The sequence below is a fragment of the Aphelocoma coerulescens genome, chromosome 9 (genome assembly GCF_041296385.1).
Source record: "Aphelocoma coerulescens isolate FSJ_1873_10779 chromosome 9, UR_Acoe_1.0, whole genome shotgun sequence".
Taxonomy (NCBI): Eukaryota; Metazoa; Chordata; class Aves; order Passeriformes; family Corvidae; genus Aphelocoma; species Aphelocoma coerulescens.
This window is the reverse complement of record NC_091023.1, coordinates 4,284,595-4,304,563: the sequence shown is the minus strand read 5'-3', so window position 1 is coordinate 4,304,563 and position 19,969 is coordinate 4,284,595. Positions and strand designations below refer to the sequence as shown.

Here is a 19,969-nt window from a genome sequence, read left to right as displayed (position 1 = left end):
TTCCTATTTCAATCCCTGCTTAACCCTTGAGGTTTTTGACAGGTGCCCTCTAAGCAGTGAGTAGTGCTAATAGGAAACACTGGGGGCTCGTCTGTGAAATGACAGGGTAAGGAACTCACAGGTGATTCTTATTTGCCTGCTGCATCTTCCCTACAGGCCTTTGTTCTTAAGTCATTTGGTTTTCTGTAGCAAAAGCATCAAGGAGGAAAGTGCTTTCCAGCTTTTTCATTTGAGTTCCCAGACTGCTGGGGAAGATGGGAAGAAGAGAGGTAGGCATTATTTCTGCTTTATAATTAGGTCAGTGGTTTCAATTTGTACTGGAAGTGTTTGAGCTGTAGCTGAGTCAGTGGTGGATCTGCAGGGGCAGTTTTATTTTATTTTGCATAATTTTGTTGTCCTGACAGATACATTAGCTGCTAAAGAGAGAAAAGCACTTTGAAATGAAGCTGCTGTGCATTTCAGGGATCTTGGCCCCATATGTCATATCAAAGTCTTTATGGTTGACAGTGTATAATGTTCTTTGGGTTTTTTAAATCTTTTTTGGGTGGATTCTTACAGTTCAGCAATGGTCAATGCAAGGCAGTGAGTACAGGCTGTGAACCATGACTGTCCTCCTTCTGGAATAAGAGTTTTGAGAATTAAATATGGAATGAGTTGGGGTAAGAAGTGGGAGGATTTCCAGAGAAAAGGGCTGGCAGAGAAAACAGAACCTTTGAAAGTAGGTGCTTTACAGCTCACAACCAAAAACTGGCATCTCTTCATCTGTCATGGCAGGTGCTTTGCCTTTACTACCCCTCTGTACCTATGGGGAACTCTTTGTGATGAAGAGAAGTCACCCAGGACTTAAAGCAGACTTAAAATGCTTCTTAAAGCATTTTAAAGAAATAGATGAGGTGTGTGTGTGTGTACAGATCTGGTGAGAGCACCTACATCCGTGGGTATTTCTAAGGGAGGTGGGGAGGAGCTGTGAGGTGTGAGAAGAAGTGTACAAGGGAGGTGTTCTTTATTTTCCACTGATTCGCCACCTAAAAAAACTGCAAAATGTGAGTGTGCCATGCAGCTGCACTGGGAAGGAAGGGCTCAGTGATTCATTTTGTTTGTTTTAATTGAAGAGTGATTGGAAAAACAACTCATTATCTTAATAAGCCAGTTCAATGTTGTACAGTAAAACCCTTTACAATTACCATTATGTTTCCTCACCCCAGAGGTATAAAACCTATTTTTTGCATCTGTGAAACATTGGCAGTCACGGTTTCGTGGATTTTCAGGTTGGCATGTATAAATCAGAAGCATTTAACAATTCTTGTTAAATGTATTTTTGTGCTAGTGTGTTGAAAATGTGATGTCTGCATTTGGGTTGTATCAGCAATTGTATGTCCAAGGGCTACGCTCAGATGTGACTGGTGTCACCTCAGGTGTGCAGGGAGAAGGCAGAGAAGCAGGGTGGGTTGAGGGTTTTGGAGGTCTTTTATTTCATCAGAGCCCATTTCACAAGCCAAAGGTAGACAGAGCTTGTTATTTTGTTGACTATGTCCTTTTCTATGCTGACAGCATGTGTAGAGGAAGTGGAAATTCCATGTTTGGTTTTCCTCACTCTTCAGTCCTTGACTGTTGAGTCAGCTTCCTTTCAAAGCCTCTGGTAGCATGAAAAGCTGTGTGATATAATTGGTGCTGTTTGGGTGGGTTTTTTAAAGGCATTCTGCTGTAGGTTATTGCTCCACTGTTGTGTGGTTCATAGAGTTAAACTTGTAATATTTTTGAAGTGATTTATTTAGTGGACTGCTACATCACTGCATGTAAGGTGTGAGCAGAAGTAAATGATCATACATTTGGGGTTAGAACTAAAGTGGGGAATAGAGCTCTGTATTAGATGTGGGTTCTTCAATGAAAAAGGAGATCTAAAATTAAATCACCTAACAAAAATTACGTAGTTGAAATAATGTGCAGACAGCTGAAACGCACAACAAGATCTTTTCTTTCTGGCAGTTATTTTGAAACAAAATAAAAGAGTTTAGTGGCAGGTCAGCATAGGAGACAGTGCTATTGCAATTGTCAGTGCCTTTTCAGATGTGCTGATGTTTTTCAAAACTCCTGCCTGTGAAGGGTTGGATTTTTGGTAGTTGTATTAGACTGCCGTGAGGTCTGTTACTGCAACACAGTCACAGTAGTTTCCAGTTGCTCTTGCAGCAACAGATGTTCTATATAAAGGTTCAGATTAAAAGGGGGGGGGGAGATAGAATAGTTATATAAATATACTCTGCTTCTGTTCCTGCAGAAAAAAAAACAAGCTATAGTGGAGACTCATAAATCAAAGGAAAAGGGAGCACGCCTTGTGTGTGTTAAGTCAGTTATGTGGCCTGAGCTTGTCAGTCAGACATAATGAAATTCATATTTCTGCTGAAATTACTGTTTCCCGCTTCAGAAAGAAGCACAGAAGATTTCACAAGTTCATGAAGTGCCACGAGTTATAAATATATGGGAATTCTGTGCCTGCAAAAAAAAAAAATTACTGATGCAGTACAAACTAAAGTTAATCATATTCTTTTAATGCGAGGGGAATAACATCATGGAACCTGGCAGATACTAACCATGGTGTTTTTCTAACATTAGATGTGCCACACAGTAACAGTCCAGTTGTGAGAGAAAAAAACAATGGTCATGGGAGGAGATGTATTGTTGTTTTGGCATTTCATGATGATAAAAAAGGATTGTTGTCAATTTTGGTGAAAGGAACGGAAAATTCTTTCTAGTCTCTTTGTTATCTTGGGAGTGAAAAATTAAAAGCAAAGCTTGGTGGGATGAGAGGGTGATGAAGGACAGTAAAAAATGGCTGAGACTTCTTACTAAAACACCTCTTTGCAAAGTTATTAATACTGACAACTACTTTAATAAAGATTCTGTGATTCCAGAGGTGACAAAAGATACCTTTGTTGCTTTAGCCAAACTACTAACCAAACGCTATTGGTGTGTTATATTTCTTGTTACCTTACCTTCAGCAGATGGTAGTGAGCCAGTTTGTAGACATGAGCTGGTAGACATGTCTGAGCAAGAAAATATGCATTTTTACTGTGTTACTCGGCATTATAACAGTTTGCCAAGACTCATTCAGATTTATATTAATTTTTCTTTTGTGGAATTTTGTTTTTGCCTGACCAAAACCAGGTGCCCTTTGTACACATAAGTGTCTTTGTGGCCTTACAAATACTTCTAACAAACGTTGGTAATTAACGTACGTGAGGTTACTCATTCAGGACCCACAGGCTACCTGCCTGGGGAGTGCCCTGTGCTTTGGGATGTGCATCAACCATTTGCATAACCATTGGCTTCCTCTGTGGACACAGTGGCATTTTCCAGCTGTGCAGTAGCAGTTACACACTCACAGAGCTACAAAGATGATGACAGAATAGCAACCAGCCACTCTAGCATGTTCTTCCAGCCTCCCAGAAGTGTGAGGCTCAATAACCACGCCATAGATGCTGGGCTTGGTCATGGCACCTGGCTCCTGGTTTTGTGTTTTCACAGCAGTAAATTCATTGTGTTGCTTAATTGTTGGGATGCATGTGAGTTTCTTGACTAGCCGTGTCTCTGACAAAGCATGAGTATTATTTTTTAGGTTGAACCTACATGTTGTTGCTGTGGCTGTTCTCCTTTACAGACATCATGGGACCTCATTTCCAATAAGCTGTGCTTTCTCTCTGTCTGCCACTGTGCTATTGAAGTACCTGTCTGACCAGACAGGAGTTGCCAGCAGGAATGGGAGGCAGTCTTCTCAAAAGTACTGAGTAGCTGCTTTGTCAGTCAGGCAAAACCCATGACACTTTTCAGGTTGGCCTTTATAGGGACCTGAATCAAAAACGTGATTTCTCAGTTCAATCTAACTAGAATTTCTGGAGACTTTGGGTTTTCAAGTCTAGACAGAGAAGAAATTGAAACTGTTTTGGAGTTACAGCAAAACCCAGTGGCCAGTGCTGAAACTTCCAGCAGATACAGAGTGCTCATTCTGTGTGGTGGGCATGAGGGGAGCAGTGCTGTAGGGCAGCATCCTGTTTGTGATACGTGGCTTTTGGAAATGAGTGTTGGACCCTTAGACCTGTCATCTGCATGGTGGCTGAAGTTGGAGGAAGGGCAAAAAATAATCAGCCTAAGTAGAAATGCAAACAAACCATCACACTTTTAATCACAGGGACAGTGTGGGAATCATAAATCAGGGAAAGGGCTAATGGAGTGGTTACAGGAAGCACAGGTGATTAGGAAAGGTTAGACTTTTCTTTCAAGATACTTTAGCTGCTCACTGACCCTGCACAAACTAAATTTTTGCACAGCAGATATGATAAATAGAAAACAAGATTATACAGAAGGAAATCAGCATTATGTAGATTTTCTCATGCACCCTTTTAACTGCATTTTCTGTACTCTGAAATATGTATGCTTCTCTTAATCACATATGGTAGCAAAACACTACACCCTTCTGATGGCATGTACAACATAGAGTCATACAGTGTTCCTCTATTCCTGTTTCTTACCTCCTGGGTTTTTTTTTCCATTGCTGCCTCTCAGGACTGGAAAAAAAACCACTTTATAATATGATGGGGTTTTTTTTCCAGAAAAGAAAACCAGTGAAGTTTGAAGAGACGGAAGAGAATTGTAAAGTAGCTTTTCTGTTCATGTGCATCTTCTTTTCTTACTGGGGCCAGGAAGGATAAAACTGGGAAACTTGTTGTTGTATTTCTGTATCTACTGCCTTAGGCACAGCTTTGAGCCTGGAAACACAGCCATCAGAATTTTGTAGTCAAGGAATGTATCACAAGAATATTTAAATTTCAGAGAACTTACATGCTCACAAATGTATTTTTCTATGCTCTATCAGTTTTTTTAATCATAGATATTTAATCTTAAAAATCTTTTCTCAATAAATTGCCTTAATGACCCTTTCTGAAGGCTTACAGTGATCTTTACCTTTCCTTCTTGTACAGTAGTCCAAAATTGGCCTGCTCCTATAATAGCACATGGCGATTAAAGATTTCTAGGACCTCTTTTCTGGTTTATTTTAGTTTTGCAAAGCCTTGAACTTCTGAAACAAACCTTATATCTTCAAAAATGTCCATACTTTTAGTGTATCTATAATGGTCCCTGACTATAGACACCTTTGGCCTGATTTTGAGAAGTTCCCATACATCCAGCAGATGCATTGCAAGCTATGTATGTCCAGAGATTTCAGTTTCTTAGTTTTCTAATACTAAATTTCCTGAATGTCTTTCTGAGTTTTTCTCTCACTTTCCGGTCTTGCAAAGGGTTTTGGTACCACCACTGCTGTCCTGCACTTCATGGTTCTTGGCATAAGCTTTGTGAGCTTTTTTATACAAATGATACCATGGTAACACTCTGTTATCTTTTTAATGTGCAAAAATGCTGTAACCAAGTTTAATATTTTGTAGGTAATTTGGTTGTGTCACTTGTAAAACATAGCAGGGAGTCTGTGCAAGTTTACATTTATCAATTTAAGAACTGGTTTGAGATTAATCAGTGCAACTGAAGTCTTACACATTGACTGTCTCCCCTTTCCAAAAACAGGTGCCTCCTCTACCTGTGTCTTATCCCACAGGCATTTCTGTAAAATCTACTGGTAGATTTCTCCAGATCAGGCGAGTTCATTTAACAGCTTCTGGTCTTGTAACACCCTGAAGTTCAAGGGGTCTTCCAGAGTCAGAGAGAGAATGCAAAGCTCCTTCAGCTCTTTATGATGTGCTTTGAGCAATAAGAGATTCCAGACAGCGTGAGCTGCACGCCCTCACCCTGGGCACCAGATTTGTGTCTCGTCCTTGGTCCAGCACAGATGAAGAGCTCAGGGAGGGCAGTGTGCAAGAGAGATGTGTTCTGCTCATCTAGGCAAAAGCAGTGTAGAGAGGCCACAGACAAGTGTAGGTAAGAATTATGGGCTGAATCAGCCCTGTAGGCCAAGAGTGAATAAACAGGATCTCTGTGAGTCCCTGGGAGCTAAAGAGTAAATTGCACCAGGTAACAAGAGTATTGGAGAATGGGATTCCAGCCCTGAAAGCCTTACAGCATCTCCTTCAACAGCCTGACTTGTCCTGTGATGCAGCCACTTGGCTGCAGACTCAGGATTTAACTTTTGGGGGGCTAACTAATGCTGTGGAAGCTTGTTGATTAGCAGTTGCAGCATGAGGATTATACTTTGGTGAAAACAGAGTTGCTGTTGCAAAGTTCCTTCAGGCTTCTCTTCTCGTTATGTTTGCTGAGTTAGTGGTCTGCAAGTGATACTTGGATGAAGGGCTTTTTTTATTCTTACTGTTGAGTGTGAGGGCTCTGCCTTACAGCTGGTGGGTGACCAGCTAATGTCCTGCAACGTGGTGTTTTTTAAAAAGGATTGATGCCTTCAACATTAAGAAAAACATTCCTTTGCATTAGTCCATTTTAACAGCCAAGGCAATTTTCCACATGGTGGCTTTATGGAAATGGGTTGTGGCTCTTGCCAACCATGACCAGAACATTACAGGAAATGTATTTTCATGGAAGATTTGCTGCAATTGCCAACTGGAGAAAGGGAGGGAGGCAGGGGTTTGTTCTGTTAATGGACAACTGCGTGCCATGGTATGAATCCCTCCTGTTAAATTAAATTGGTTTGCACTTTCCACTATTGCTTGTTCCATGCTGAGAGAAATAGTTACTGATAAACCACTTCCCTCTGTAAGAACTGACGTGCTGGTGTAGCATGACACCTTATGCTGAAATGGGGTGTACAACAAACACATTTAGGTGTCTGACTGAGATAATTTAAGTGGTACAAACAATTGCAATATTTCTATGGAGTGGCTTGGTCAGAACCAGAACTAATGGAAATTGGCTTTGCAGCCTCAGTGCTTATAGCTGGTAATATCTAACATGATTTACAGGAGTACTGAAAGAGATTTTAAATCTGCAGATATTACTGCACAAGTATGTCTTTAAGCATGTAAAAAGTATTTTTAAATTAAAAATTCAGCATGAAAGTGTGAAGGTTTGGGTGGATTTTGATGCACTGTATTTTTTTTTCCATAGCTGTTAAAGTTCAATACTTTCCAAGTAGAAGCAGGAATGATATGTGACTTTATTTATATGTGAAAATGTTATCCGTGCTGGGAACATATGATTGCTGGCAGGAAAAAGCACTGCATGACTGATTCCCCTTTGGTAAATGTTTAAATTCCAGTAGGTCCATTATCAATCCCATATGAGATATTTTCCAGTTCTTCCTGCATGCACAGGTGGTGAGAATGAAAGAGAAACAGAAGAGAGAAAACAGGTACAACCCCTAAGCTAAAATCCTTGTTTCTGTCAAAGTAGTTTGGAGCTGTGGGGCAGGGATACCTCTCAAATACTCATGTAGGGTCCTACTGGCTTATCTTCTCATTTAATTTTTCTGCTGCTTGATTTCAGTCCTCTCTTGTAAGGAATTTAAAGCTGAGTTCTCTAAGTTTGTGTTGACCCTGACACTGGATAGATAAGTCTGTTGAAAGAGTTTAATAGAAATTTTCCTTGAAATCAGCAAATGTCATTATAAAGAAGCACATGAGGTAGGTTTTGCTCTCTAAGAGGAGGGCCATGCCATAGTGTGGGGGTGGTAAGACCATCCAGACAGTAAAAATAGTGTTTGTAAAAATAGTTTTGGAGTGGTTGAGGTTTTTATAGTGATGTGTGGAATTTTCAGCAGTTGTGTTGGGGTTTTTTTAAATTTACTTTAGAAAGTTTTAGTGCCTGCTGTGTGATGTTTGCAATTATATGAGTAGGGAAAGAGAAAACAGTGAAGTAAGACTAATTTGATAGAACTACCCTGAACATGCAGTAGATGTGTTTCTTAACAAACTGCCAATCTCTGTGTTATAAAATTTTCATTATTAGTCCTTTAATTTCCCATTCCCAACAAGAAGGGATTGGTTTAATAGTTCATTAATTAACAAATATGTTTGCCTGCAGAAAAACTGGACTGACTGATTGAAGTTCACTCTTTTGAGGAAGAGCAGGTACTGGATAGATATAGTTGATATAGTTCATGTGGCCTATGATATATTTAAAGTCTGGCTTTAATTCTGATACTATCAGCAGCATTTTAATAACATTGCACAGCTTATTCTGCTATACTTTTCATGCTTCAACATGTGTTACACAGAGGGAAGGACCAGAGTTAACTGGAAGAAATTTGGAGTTGGGAGCATGGTGGAAAGGCTGGGGCCTTGGATCTAACACTGTCCTGCTTCCTCTTTGTGACTAAACTTGGGAAGTACAAGGTTCTTCTTTACTCTTTGTAAAGCTGGGTGATCATGGTGAAAGAATGATAGGGGTGGATGGTCTCCAGCCATTTCTTTAGTATCTTGAGTGTGAGACTTGGAAAATATACATAAAGCTCTTGAAACTGCCAAAGTAATTCAGTCCAGAGCTGAGGTGAGGAATCAGTGGTGCAGTGCCTTACTTTGCAAGGGAGCAAGGCAACCTTTTCGTACTGCCCCTGATGGCTGCTCCTCCTCTGAACAAAGGAATGTGCAATGAGCCACCTCCACCAAAAGTGATACTTCGATAGAGCGACGAGGGGAAATGAAGGGGTGGAGGAAACTAAAAATAAAACCTTATGTCCTGTCTATACAGTAAACACAAGCAGGGAGTGAAGCTCCCTGTATGATTCCTGCTTTTGCTTTGCCTTTTTTAATTTTGTTGATGGGTAGCCATTCTTCTTAGCCTGAGCTTCAGCTATCATCTGTACTGCTTGGGGGAAGGCCTGGAGAGTTCGATAAAGCAGTCAAATGAGACACAGAAAAACAGTTCTACAAATCAGCACTCCCCTCACTGACTGTTTCCACCTGACTGGAGTGGCTTCTGTGGTAGATTGAATATGACATGCCAACTCATATGCCAAAGACAGAGTTATTAAACCAACGTACCATGCATGATTTCTTAACACAGTATCACCAGAGGATTGTTAAATATTCACCAGGACAGAAAGAAATGCAGGCTTTTGAAGAAAATTGAGCTTTCACATGCCAACTGGCTATTAAAAACTCAGTGAAAAATAATGGTTCCTCCCAATTGTGCCCCATTGTGCTCTTGGAGAGTTCTGTATAGCTTTTTCCCTCTCTGAATCCTGTTAGCAAGGCAGCTCCTGAAAGAGAAGGGGACTGGGCTGTGTACCTGGATGAAGGAATAAAGTTCTTTGCTGATTAACAGATGGGTATGGTGCTTAGAAAAAGGTGGCTTAATCGTTTGTGTGGTCAGTGCTCAGCTTTAAGGAAGGGAGAGATAAATGTCACCTGTGCTTGGTGTGTGGCAGTAGAAACAATATGCTGCCAGTCAGTCAACAGGTGATTTACCTGATGTGTGTTAGTAGGTATGTAGTGGCACAGGTGAGAATAGTAGGCTTTTTGGGGGAAGAAACAATGTATTTTGCAATGTCTGTTTCAGGAACAAGCATTAGGTGTTTCCACCAGAAGTGACATTAAAAGCTTGATGTCAACTCATAAAAGCTGAGAAATGCAGAGTTGTAACTTAAGAGTCCTTTTTGCCTTGGACATTATAGCATCTAAAAATAAAATGTTTTAACTCTGTATCACTTGCTTATCAGTAAGAGTGAATGCACATAGCAGAAGCTGTGCAAGTGGGAGTAAATTACAGGGTCCCTCTTTGATTTCTTTGTGCATTTGCAGTACGTCAAATGATGGAGCAGTGTGATTTTGCTTATGCAGGAAGTTTTCCCTTTAGCAGCTGATTAATCCACTGGCCTTTCTTGGATTTTTTTCTATGTTTCATAATAAAGAATGATGCTGGACTTGTGACTTGAGATTCTCTGTATTTTGTTGTTTGACTCTTTCTTGTTGCCAGTTTTTCTCCTTGGTTGGGTGCCTGGCTGTGAGCACTGTATTAACATGTTTTGGTAGTTCACTGACTGCTGTAATTCTGTGATGAGTCTTCCTGGCTGGACTGGAAACGGATTTCCTTGGAAGTGAAAAATAATGGGCTGAAGGCAGTTTTAGACATTGCTTCCTGTTTTGTAGCAGTGCTTTGCAAAGAGACTCAAGTTTTTATAAGAGACCTGCATTGATTTAAAAAAGTCCCAACTGGCTCCTTGCCACTTCAATTAATAAGAACTAGTTCCACAAGCAGATGTTTTAGTTATGAGACAGACAGCCATTATGATCAGTAACTATCTGCTCTGAAAAAATTGTTACCTCAGACACACCTAAAATGGCTGCAAGAAGGGGCAGTGGTACTTCTGCCTTGAACCCAGAGGCTGCCTGGCGTTATCACCACATGTGGCTCATTTATTTCAGGCATATCATTTTGTCACGTTATGCAATTGCATTTGTTGAGAAGGAGTCTTGCTAAGAGAAGGGTGTCTCAAGATAAGAAAATCTGTGATGGTGATCTTGAGATGGTGAGCCATAAAAGCCTGTTGTTTGTATTACTGCCATTGGTTCTTTTTGCAGGCTGCAGAATACCTGTAAGGACGCAAAGTTTAGATCTCCTTGCAGTCTAAAACCAAATCCTTTCCTTATCTTGGATATAGGGAAAGGTCCTAGAAGTTACAGTTGGGTGGCACTAGGAAAATGCAGAGTCAGCTTCATCAGGTTCTAAGCAGAATTGAAGGCACAAAAGAAATTAAACCCTTCACTCCAATCTGAGCTATTACTTGATCGTGGATTGTCTCCTGTTGTTAATGTAAAGTGAGAAGCCTGCATTTATGGAGCAGCTGAGTGGAAGTTGGATTTACATAGGGCTATTTTATAGATGGATTGGTTTTCTGCTTTCTCTTAAACACTCTGCTTACTGGATGTTTGTATCTGTAGCTGAACAGCTGATGCTTGAAAAAAGAAAATGGTTAAGGAAAAAGAGAAAAACAGCTGTTTTCTGAGTTGCTATAAACTGATGTCCATATCCCATTATTAACCAAAGTTTCTCTTAGTGCTGAGCTGAAGAGTTACAGCTGAAGACTGGGGCAGTGATGTCCTGCAGCAGCCAGGAGCTGCTCTGCCCTTTGCAGGCTCACTGGGCAGGAAGGCAGCTTTGGCACAGCACAGCTGGCAGTGCTGAGGGTCTCAGCAGCAGCAGCAGCGTTTCTGACAGGGTGAGCAGTGAGGCTCACTAAGCCTTGTGTCCTCTAAGTTAATGGGAAGTAGCAACACTGCAGTGCATGGGCTGTCTCCTCTTTCCTTTTTCCTAAAGAAAGAAGAAAGAAGCTTTTATTGTTTTCTGACAAAATACTGCATAACTTAATTGCTTCTTACTGTTGTGTGCAAATTGTAGAGGCCATATAATGCTATTCCTTTTGCACTTGGTTTCTGTGTTACATGGGTAAGATCTGGGGCAGTACAGTCCCCAGCAAATAAAGGAGTTTCACGGATGTCCAACCAGAGCTGGCCACCTCTTCAAAATGGAGTAGGAAGATGCAAAGGGATCGTTCATTCTTTCTGCAAACAGCACATGTAATAAAAAGCTTCATTGGGTTTTGTTTTGCTTCCTTCACACAGCAGCTGAATTGCAATTATACTTAGATTTTTTTCCACTGTTATTAGAAGGAGAAGAAAGCTGTTATTCCAGCATTACCAATTCAGACATGAAAATGAAAGTGTTTATTTACTTTTGTTACAGAGGTTGAGTGCATGATCCTGCTTGCATTGCCATCAGTGGCAAAGCTCCTATTACTTTCAATGAGAACTGGGTTGTCCTCTTGTTGGGAACAGGAGATGCTATGATCAGCTTAATTTGTGACAGCTCTAAGAGTGTTCAGAGCCAAGGAATTGAAAAACAACCCACAAAAAAGAGGAAAAGTATATTAGAAAAACATCCAGCTATCATATCTGTGGGCCTGGTAATAATTTTAGGGGAAGTAAACAATGGCAGTGGACTCTGAAAACATGCAGTGATCAGTAAAAAATAGCAGATTGTTGGAAAATTTTTCCCTGAGGGAACTCTCTCTTTTGAAAATAATAAGTTCAAAACAAATACAGCGGACACGTTCAAGTCTAACAAGACATGTTAGATTTCTGAAACATAAAATGGGAGGTGTGTGGATTTGGTTTAGTCCAGTTTAATTTGTCTCTAGATAAGCTTTGTGGGTGTCCCAGCTTGGCAAGTCCAGTTCTCTGTACATGTTCCCAGGTTTGCAGCAGGATGGGGGAAAGGATGCTCCTGCTGTTCTTTCCAGCTGTGGAGGTGGCCCCAGGCTGAGCAATCCACCTGTGCTGCTTTGTGCCCAAAGCTGCCTGGTTTAAATGGGGTTAGATAGCTGAAGGTGTGCCTGTGTGGAATAGGAAACCAAAAGTAGTGCATTTTAAATCTGTCTCTGCTTCTTATGCTGGCAGGCATGAAGTAGAGCTAATTTTGTTTGAGTTTTACGGTATCTGAGCTGAAGTTTATGTAGTCCATGTCTCTTCTGTTTGGTGAATAATCGCCGAAACAAAAGTAATCAGTCTGTGTCTTTCTTCTTAAAAAGCAACAAAAAGTCATTATGGGAACCCTTGAAATAGAAGACATGGGAATATGTGTTGAGAAAGGAATACAATTTTTTTTTTTTAATTGTTAATGCCTTGCTCTAAGTAGAAAGCTTTTAAGTTTAAATAACAGTTTTAAAGTGTTGAAAAAGGAGTTAAATGTGTTCTTCACTCAACAGCTTTTGATGCATTTGCTTTCTCTTGGGAATAAATTTGAGCAGAGAAGTGATAATTCCTCAATGGATTCAACTTTTATCTCTTGTCTTGTATTTATATTTACTAACCCAAAGCTTCAGTACTTACTTGAGATTGGGTTATGGGTTAATGCATTTTGTTACTCCTTATTGTAAGCAGCTTGATAGTTACTCAGTCTGTCTTCTCCATGCTCATCCTATGCAGGTAGGAATGCAATTACTGCCTGCTTATTGCATGTTTGGAGGTGGTGAAAAAGAGCATGAAGATGATGGTGGCCAGAATGAGCGGAACCTGGTTAATTTGGGGTGGGTTTTTTTTTGTTTTGGTGAGGTTTATTTTGGTTGTCTGTCCTCTCCCTCGCATCCCCCCACACCCAACACCGTGTGCATGTTCTGAAGACATAGCGTTTCACAGAGGGAAAATGTCATTATTGCTGATTTCAGTCTGGGTAGCTTATTTGATTGCTAAGCAGATGGCAAATCCCTGTCTTAAATAAATAAAGTATCCAGCTAGGATAAACATGAAATTTAAACTGTGTTTTGGGGGGAAAGGGGGAATTGGTTAGCAAACTCTAAAATGACACTGTTCCTGGTCTTCCTTATCTCTAGTTGCTGTGGGAATATGAGTGCTGCAATTTCAGATTCCTGCTCAGCTTCTTGGGTTTGGCAGTTTAAGTAGATCTGTACAGCTGCACACAGCCTACAGGATTGAGCATTTTGGGTCTTAAAGACAAAGATTTGCTTCTAAAACTGTGCTTCACATTTTTAAATTAATTATTTGGCTTCTGGTGACTGAACTTCCCCTTCAGTGTTGCAAAGGTTATTCCAGGCCCTATATTTTATCAACTGTTCTTTTTATTTGATTTTGGTTTGGCCATGCCTGTCTCACGATGCTATCTGCCAGGGTTGATTCTTTGCATGATCCCTCTTCCCCCATCCAGGAGAAGGCGTGTCTGTAGGACAGGAACGTGTATCATTCTATGCAATCTCAGTCTCAAAAAGCAGTGCCAGAAGATGAAGCAGTGACATTCTGACTGCTTGAAGGATTTTACATCTCTGCAATGCATCATCGTGTGCTTTCCCCACCCCTTGCCAGACTCCTTTGTGCCTTTCCCTAGACAAGGGGTGACTGTGGCTGCATAGACTGCAGAGTTCTCACACTGAGAAGTGGTTCAGAATAAAACATACCACAATAAGGTGGACCAAACCTGGGCTGAAACTGTTTTTTTCGTCACCAGCCCATGAATTTGTGGCATGGTGCTAGAAATTGCTTTCTGTTCTGAAGTAGATCTGATTTGAGGAATTTGGAAGTAAACCCTTTCTGACAGAGAGTTTCTTTTGGAAGGTTTTTGTCTTGCAGCCCTGTTGTTTCCCACATGATTGAAAGTGTTGGGAGAGGAGGAGGAGCACTGTGGTCTTCCAGCTTAGAAAACAAGTATTTGTATCAGTTAGTTTGCTCTGCACTGGATTTTTCTCAAAAAAAAAAAAAATCCCAAACCGGATCTCTAAAGATCTCAGTGTTCCTGTGACAAGAGAAAGAAGCCATGCAGACCTGACATCTGTTACTGAGATCACAGAGCTGGAGAGATTTCAGGCTTCCTGTCCCTCAAGGTAATGTTGATGTGGTTTTAAAATGTGTGTTGTCCATTCTAGTCCACTGAAATTATGGCATCACCTGTAACCAGTATTAGATTCTTTTCTTCATTTGCTTGCTTTTTCTTTCTGATTATGTTTTCACATTGCTTTCAGGTAGGATGAGTTAGTACCAGGGTGTGTTAGTCTTTAGCATGCCAATGATAAGCAATTTCTTCTGTGATAAAGTGAGACAGTAAAAGTTGCAGAATACACAAGTTTTTGGCTAGCATTCAGTATTCCTCCTCCTTTTCTATACTCTTTCCACAGACAGCCCTTCAGGTGAGCAGGGTGAAGTGAAATGCTGGGGTCAAAAACATAGGCTGGAGGTACATCTTTGTTTTTATCCCATGCCACATCACCATTGTCCTGGTGGTACTTGTGCAAGTGTTTGGGCACCAGACTTTCAAACAAAATCCTTGAAAGCAATTGATTTCGATAGATTTTCTCTAATCCAGGTAAGTTTTTTTTTCTGCACAAGGTCCCACAAATGTCTGCCCCAACACAGCTGAGAAAGACTAAAGTATAATGTTGAAGTATGGATGAAATACCGATTTGTTTTTTTTCTCATCCTGTATCCCTGTTTTCAGGTGCTGTAGAGTTGATGTGTCACAAGACCACTAACAGAGCTGATTATTCCAAAACAGTGTAAAGGAGTTAAGGCAAGGCAACACGAGGGTTTGGCTCTGCAAGAGTAGAGTGCACACAAGCCAGACAAACTCCCTGGATGTGCTCTTTGCTACTGTTACCAATCTTCCCAGAATATCTACAGCATTTAAAGTTTGCTTTGCCTTTTTCACCTGTACCCAGTTACTTTCTGTAGCAAAACTGAGCTGGCAAACCCAGTAGTGTCTGTAAAGCTCTGGGCTCTGTCACACTTGGTTTTATTCTATATCCAAAGTGCTGATACTGTATTGATTGCTGTGCTCCACAGTTGAAATTCTGCAATTTTAGGTTGATAAATTGCCTTTAAAAAGTGTTTTGAAATAAGGTAATTTTTCTGGTGACTCTGTCATGTTTTTGGTCTTCCACAGAGATTCTGTAGCATGAGAGCCATTTGTTTGTAGTTTAGTATTTAAAATTCTGTGAATTTTGGCATGTAGAATTTTCTTTTGGTGCTTTTATTTGTGTTGTTTCCAGATTATCTTTGCTGGTAATCTATATATAAACAGTCTATTATAGTGGTTAGTCTGTTGTTAAAGGAGACCTGGAAGGATCTACTGTGCTGTAAAAGAATAATTAGCTATTTTTTCTTTGTTACCCTGAATTGAATTTTCACTCTGTGTCATATTGACTTTTAACAGTTTATTGAAAACTAGATATGAGAAAGTCTGACTCTCACCCGACAGGCTAATCAGTCAATCTCTAATAGACCTGTGATGCTCCACAGCCACCAGCTAATAGATTTTCCATTGTTGTTCCTTCCCTGTTGATCAGATAATCTGTTGCAGTAGCTGAGCTATGGCATACACAGATGGCACTTTGCAGGGCATGAAGACCCTAAAATTCCCTTATACAAAGTCTCTGTTGATTCTGACATTGTAATTTGCCAGCTTCTAGCTGCTTTTTTTCTGTTCCTCTTCTGATTCTGTTAAAAACTGCTGCTTGTTGAATCCAGAGCTCCTGGAAGGTAAGAGACTGATGGTTCTGCGACTTTTTTCCTCTTCATCTCCATGGAACTGCTGTCCCACGGGAATCAGGAGCTCTTTTTCCCACCTTTGGTTTATGTGTGGAGTGTCAGCTTCTCTGTGGCTGCATTCACAGGGCTGTGGGGTCACAGCTGCTCCTTTCTGCTTGGGGCACACAGATGTAAAACAATTCCACGTGCCACAGCTTTATCTGTTGGCAGGGTGCAAAGAAGGGCAGGGTGCGGGTAAAACTTTTCTCTGTGACGAAGCTGATGTTCAGGGAGCTCTCTGAAAGCCTGTAATCTGCCGTGAAATTTCTGAATATGAAAATGGACCATCACAGATGGGCATTATTAACAAATGACTTCATGCCAGCGAAGCATGAAAGGAAAGGAAAAAGGTAGCCAATGATATTGTTTCTCCGTAAGAATTAGGCTCTAAAAATAAGATTTTGAGTTAATCTTGCATGCTGCTGTGCACTGTGGGTCCAGGTAGAAAGCCAGGCCTCCTTTCCTCTGCTAGAACTGCTCTTAAAATTACGTCAGTGTGAAGGATAGAGCCAAAATACTGCACAGAAAAGTAGTCGGACTGTAAGAAGCATATCTGGGGTCTGTAGGTCTAATGTGAGCAAATGAAGGTGTTTGGAGTTCTATCAGGAGCTCTGCAATAAGCACCCGGTTTTTTTTCTGCACAGAACTTGGAGAGCTGTTTTTAACCAGGATCAGAAGTTAGCAGCTCCTCCTTTATTTATGTATAGGATTAATGGACCACTAGATTGAATTATTCATCCTCAGGGCAGGGGAAGAAGAGTAACTAGGAAAAAAAAAAATTTGTGACTGTGCACTTTGCATTGTTTTGTGTCTGCACATCCCCACCCACCCTCTTGTCCTGACAATGCTAATTTTCAGAAATTTGAGCTTAGTGATCAGTAAGCTGTGGGGATGGGGATGTGGATGGACACATGCCACCCTTCCTTCCCCCCACCACCCACCTGCAGGGAATGCAGTTTTTCATGGTAAGTGGTTGGTGCATGGACAAATTACTTGTTCCTAGAAATAGCAAATATTTTTAAGGATCATTCCCAATGAATGTATTTAGAAGAGGAAAACCTTTGTAGTCAGTTTTCACTTCTCTGCAGAACTGTAGAAGTAATCTGAAGGAAATGTTGCAAATAGTAGACATGGAAGTTTTGATGTAACAACATATGCAGCTTTGAATGGAGCAATTAGTTACTGAAGGGTGGCTGTGCCATGAAGCTGACTCTAATTTAGGAACTCAGTAGACTCTAAATACAGTTTCATATTGTTGCCATGTTTATGTGACTTTGGGCCCTGAAAGTCAGGGTCTTTCAGACCTGTTAGGCTTTGATTTTGTTTTACAGTCTTCAGTGTGTAGCCTTCATTGCAGTAACAGTAACTTTTCCCTCTACCCTTGAGCGGTGAGCTTTTAAAATTAGAGTGAAATGAATATGAGATTTGGTTAAACTCTCTGTTTAACATCAGCACATGAAGTTCAACAGCTCTGTTCCAAGTTCTGAGCTTCAAGCACATGGTAAGGTCAGGCATGGGGGGAGAGCCACTCCATAAGCCAGGGTCTTGGATCAAAAGAGAGAGAAAATGACCTGATCCCAATAGGTTCGCCAGGAGAAAGATGTTAGATAAATGGAAAATAAGTAACAAAAGCTTCTAGGGATATTTGAGGGAAGTAAGAGTTTTCTGGTTAAGAGATGACTTAGATAAGGTCACAAATGCTTTTTTCTTTCCACAAGTTCTCTGTTTCTTCTGGCTTAAGCTCTAAGTGTAAATGAGGCAAAGATCTTTAGCTGATAATGTTCATCAGAGTGTTATGCAGCCAGCCATAACCTTTAAATTGTTCTGAATGATGAAGAACTGGGCAACAGAAACCAGAAGCTGCCCTGAAGGAATGATCCTGACTTAATGATTTCTTTTATAACTCATTATATCCCTTTTTAAAGTCACAGTTTTCATGATATGCGCTTTCAGAAGAGCTCTAGGGCCTCACCTCTTCTTGACTTTTGATTGTTAGTTTGGTGCTTTGCTGGGAGGCTTAACCACTTGAGCTCCTGCCCAGGTATACTCCATGGAGGTGAGGTGTGGTCCTCCACTTCTCTAGCCAGAAGTTTTCCCTTTGTAGTGCTTAAAGCTCTTATAGACCTTTTGGGAAAGTAGGGTTCATTGTTTTGTGCAAACCTTGTCAGCAGCCTTCTGGAGAAGGAACTTAGACTTACTGGACCCAGTCTTACATGCCATTTTGGGCTGTAGTAGAGCCCAGACAGGAGTGAAGATACCTTTTAAGAACTCAGGCCAGAATGACAGTGAAGCCTTCTGCTGTAGTGTTTGCTGCTGTGGAAAATTTCAGTATTCTTAACTGCAACTGAGAATGAGGTTTTTAAAAAATGTCTAAGATTCCATTCAAAATAAAAGAGGAAAAAGAAGAGAGTAGAGGTAAGAGTTTGTATATGCATCTGTGACTCTGCCCAAAGATTTTGTCCAGAGATAGTGGTTGGCCCCCATGAGCCCTTCCCTCTGCCTCTCTGAGCAGCTGAACTCCAGCACTTGCACTTGGTAGTCATTTAAAGAAAAAATCAAACCCCTGATTGGATTGCAATTATCTGCACTCTGTCTTGGTGGGAAAGTGGATGTATATGTGGAATAAAAAAAGATTACTGGTAACTCTCTACAGAAAGAGATCATGGAGTTAAAACTACCCGAGCTGTATGTGACTCACTCCCAGGCTCCCCTACCCCTCTGAGGGGGCCAGGTGCAATCTGCCCTTCTTGCTTTGAGCTGGGAACAGTTGGCAGTTTGTAATAGTCATTTCTGAGAGGATATTTCCAGGTTGTGTTGGTTTGCACAGCCTGGTTTTTGGTAGCAGGGGGGCCACAGCTCTGTGAGAAGCTGCTGGAAGCTTCCACCACATCCAACAGAGCCAATCCCTGATGGCTCTGAAGATGGACATGCTGCTGGCCAAGCCTGGGCCAATTAGAGATGTTGGTAACATCTCTGTGATAACAGATTTAAGAAGAAAATCAAAACAAAGGGGGGCACACTGTTAATTCCAGCCAGAGAAGAGGAGGAGTTGAGAACATGTGAGGGAAACAACATGGAGACACCAAGGTCAGCGGGGAAGGAGGGGCAGGAGGTGCTCCAGGCACCAGAGCCAGGATGCCTCTGCAGGCCGTGGTGATGACCATGGTGAAGCAGCTGGGCCCCTGCAGCCCCTGGGGATCCCCAGGGGATGCAGAGATCCACCCACAGCCCCTGGGGATCCACGGGGGATGCAGAGATCCACCCACAGCCCCTGGGGATCCACGAGGGATGCAGAGATCCACCCACAGCCCATGGGAAGCCACGAGGGATGCAGAGATCCACCCACAGCCCATGGGAAGCCACGAGGGATGCAGAGATCCACCCACAGCCCATGGGGATCCACGGGGGATGCAGAGATCCACCCACAGCCCATGGGGATCCACGGGGGATGCAGAGATCCACCCACAGCCCCTGGGGACCCACGGGGGATGCAGAGATCCACCCACAGCCCCTGGGGACCCACGGGGGATGCAGAGATCCACCCACAGCCCGTGGGGAGGTGCCTGTGCCAGAGGGGGTGGATGCCTGGAGGAGGCTGTGGACCCCATGGTGCAGGGACCCCATGGTGCAGCAGGGGAAGGACTCCTCTCCCTGAGCAGTGGAAGAAAGCCTCAGTTGACGAACTGACCAAACCCCCATGCCCTGTCTCCCTGCACTGTCGGTGGCGAGGAGAGATGGGTTTGGGGGAAAAAGGTGTTTTTAAAGGCTTATTTTACTTCTCAGTTTCCTGCTTTGATCTTAGTAATAAGTTTACTTTGTATCTCTAAGATGAGCCTGTTTTGCCATCGGAGTGTTTTCTCCCAGTTCTTAACTCACGAACCATTCACTAAATTTTCTCTTCTCTGTCCAGCTGTGGCAGGGGAGGATGAGTGAGTGGCTTTTGTGGGTGCCTGGCATCTGGCCAGCACCTGGACACCACACAGGTTAAAAAC

The 19,969-nt window shown here is 41.7% G+C and overlaps 1 protein-coding gene and 1 long non-coding RNA gene across 2 annotated transcripts in view; both read left to right on the top strand.

The window, feature by feature from the left end:
- The window catches only part of HS6ST1 (heparan sulfate 6-O-sulfotransferase 1), a 184,585-nt gene that overhangs the window by 20,298 nt on the left and 144,318 nt on the right, over positions 1-19,969 (top strand). The gene's annotated exons all lie outside the window — the stretch shown is intronic.
- Positions 186-18,654, top strand: LOC138114875 (uncharacterized). Its single transcript, XR_011152852.1, has 4 exons — positions 186-269; positions 14,013-14,278; positions 14,570-14,757; positions 14,890-18,654. It is a non-coding gene; the product is annotated as an uncharacterized lncRNA (long non-coding RNA).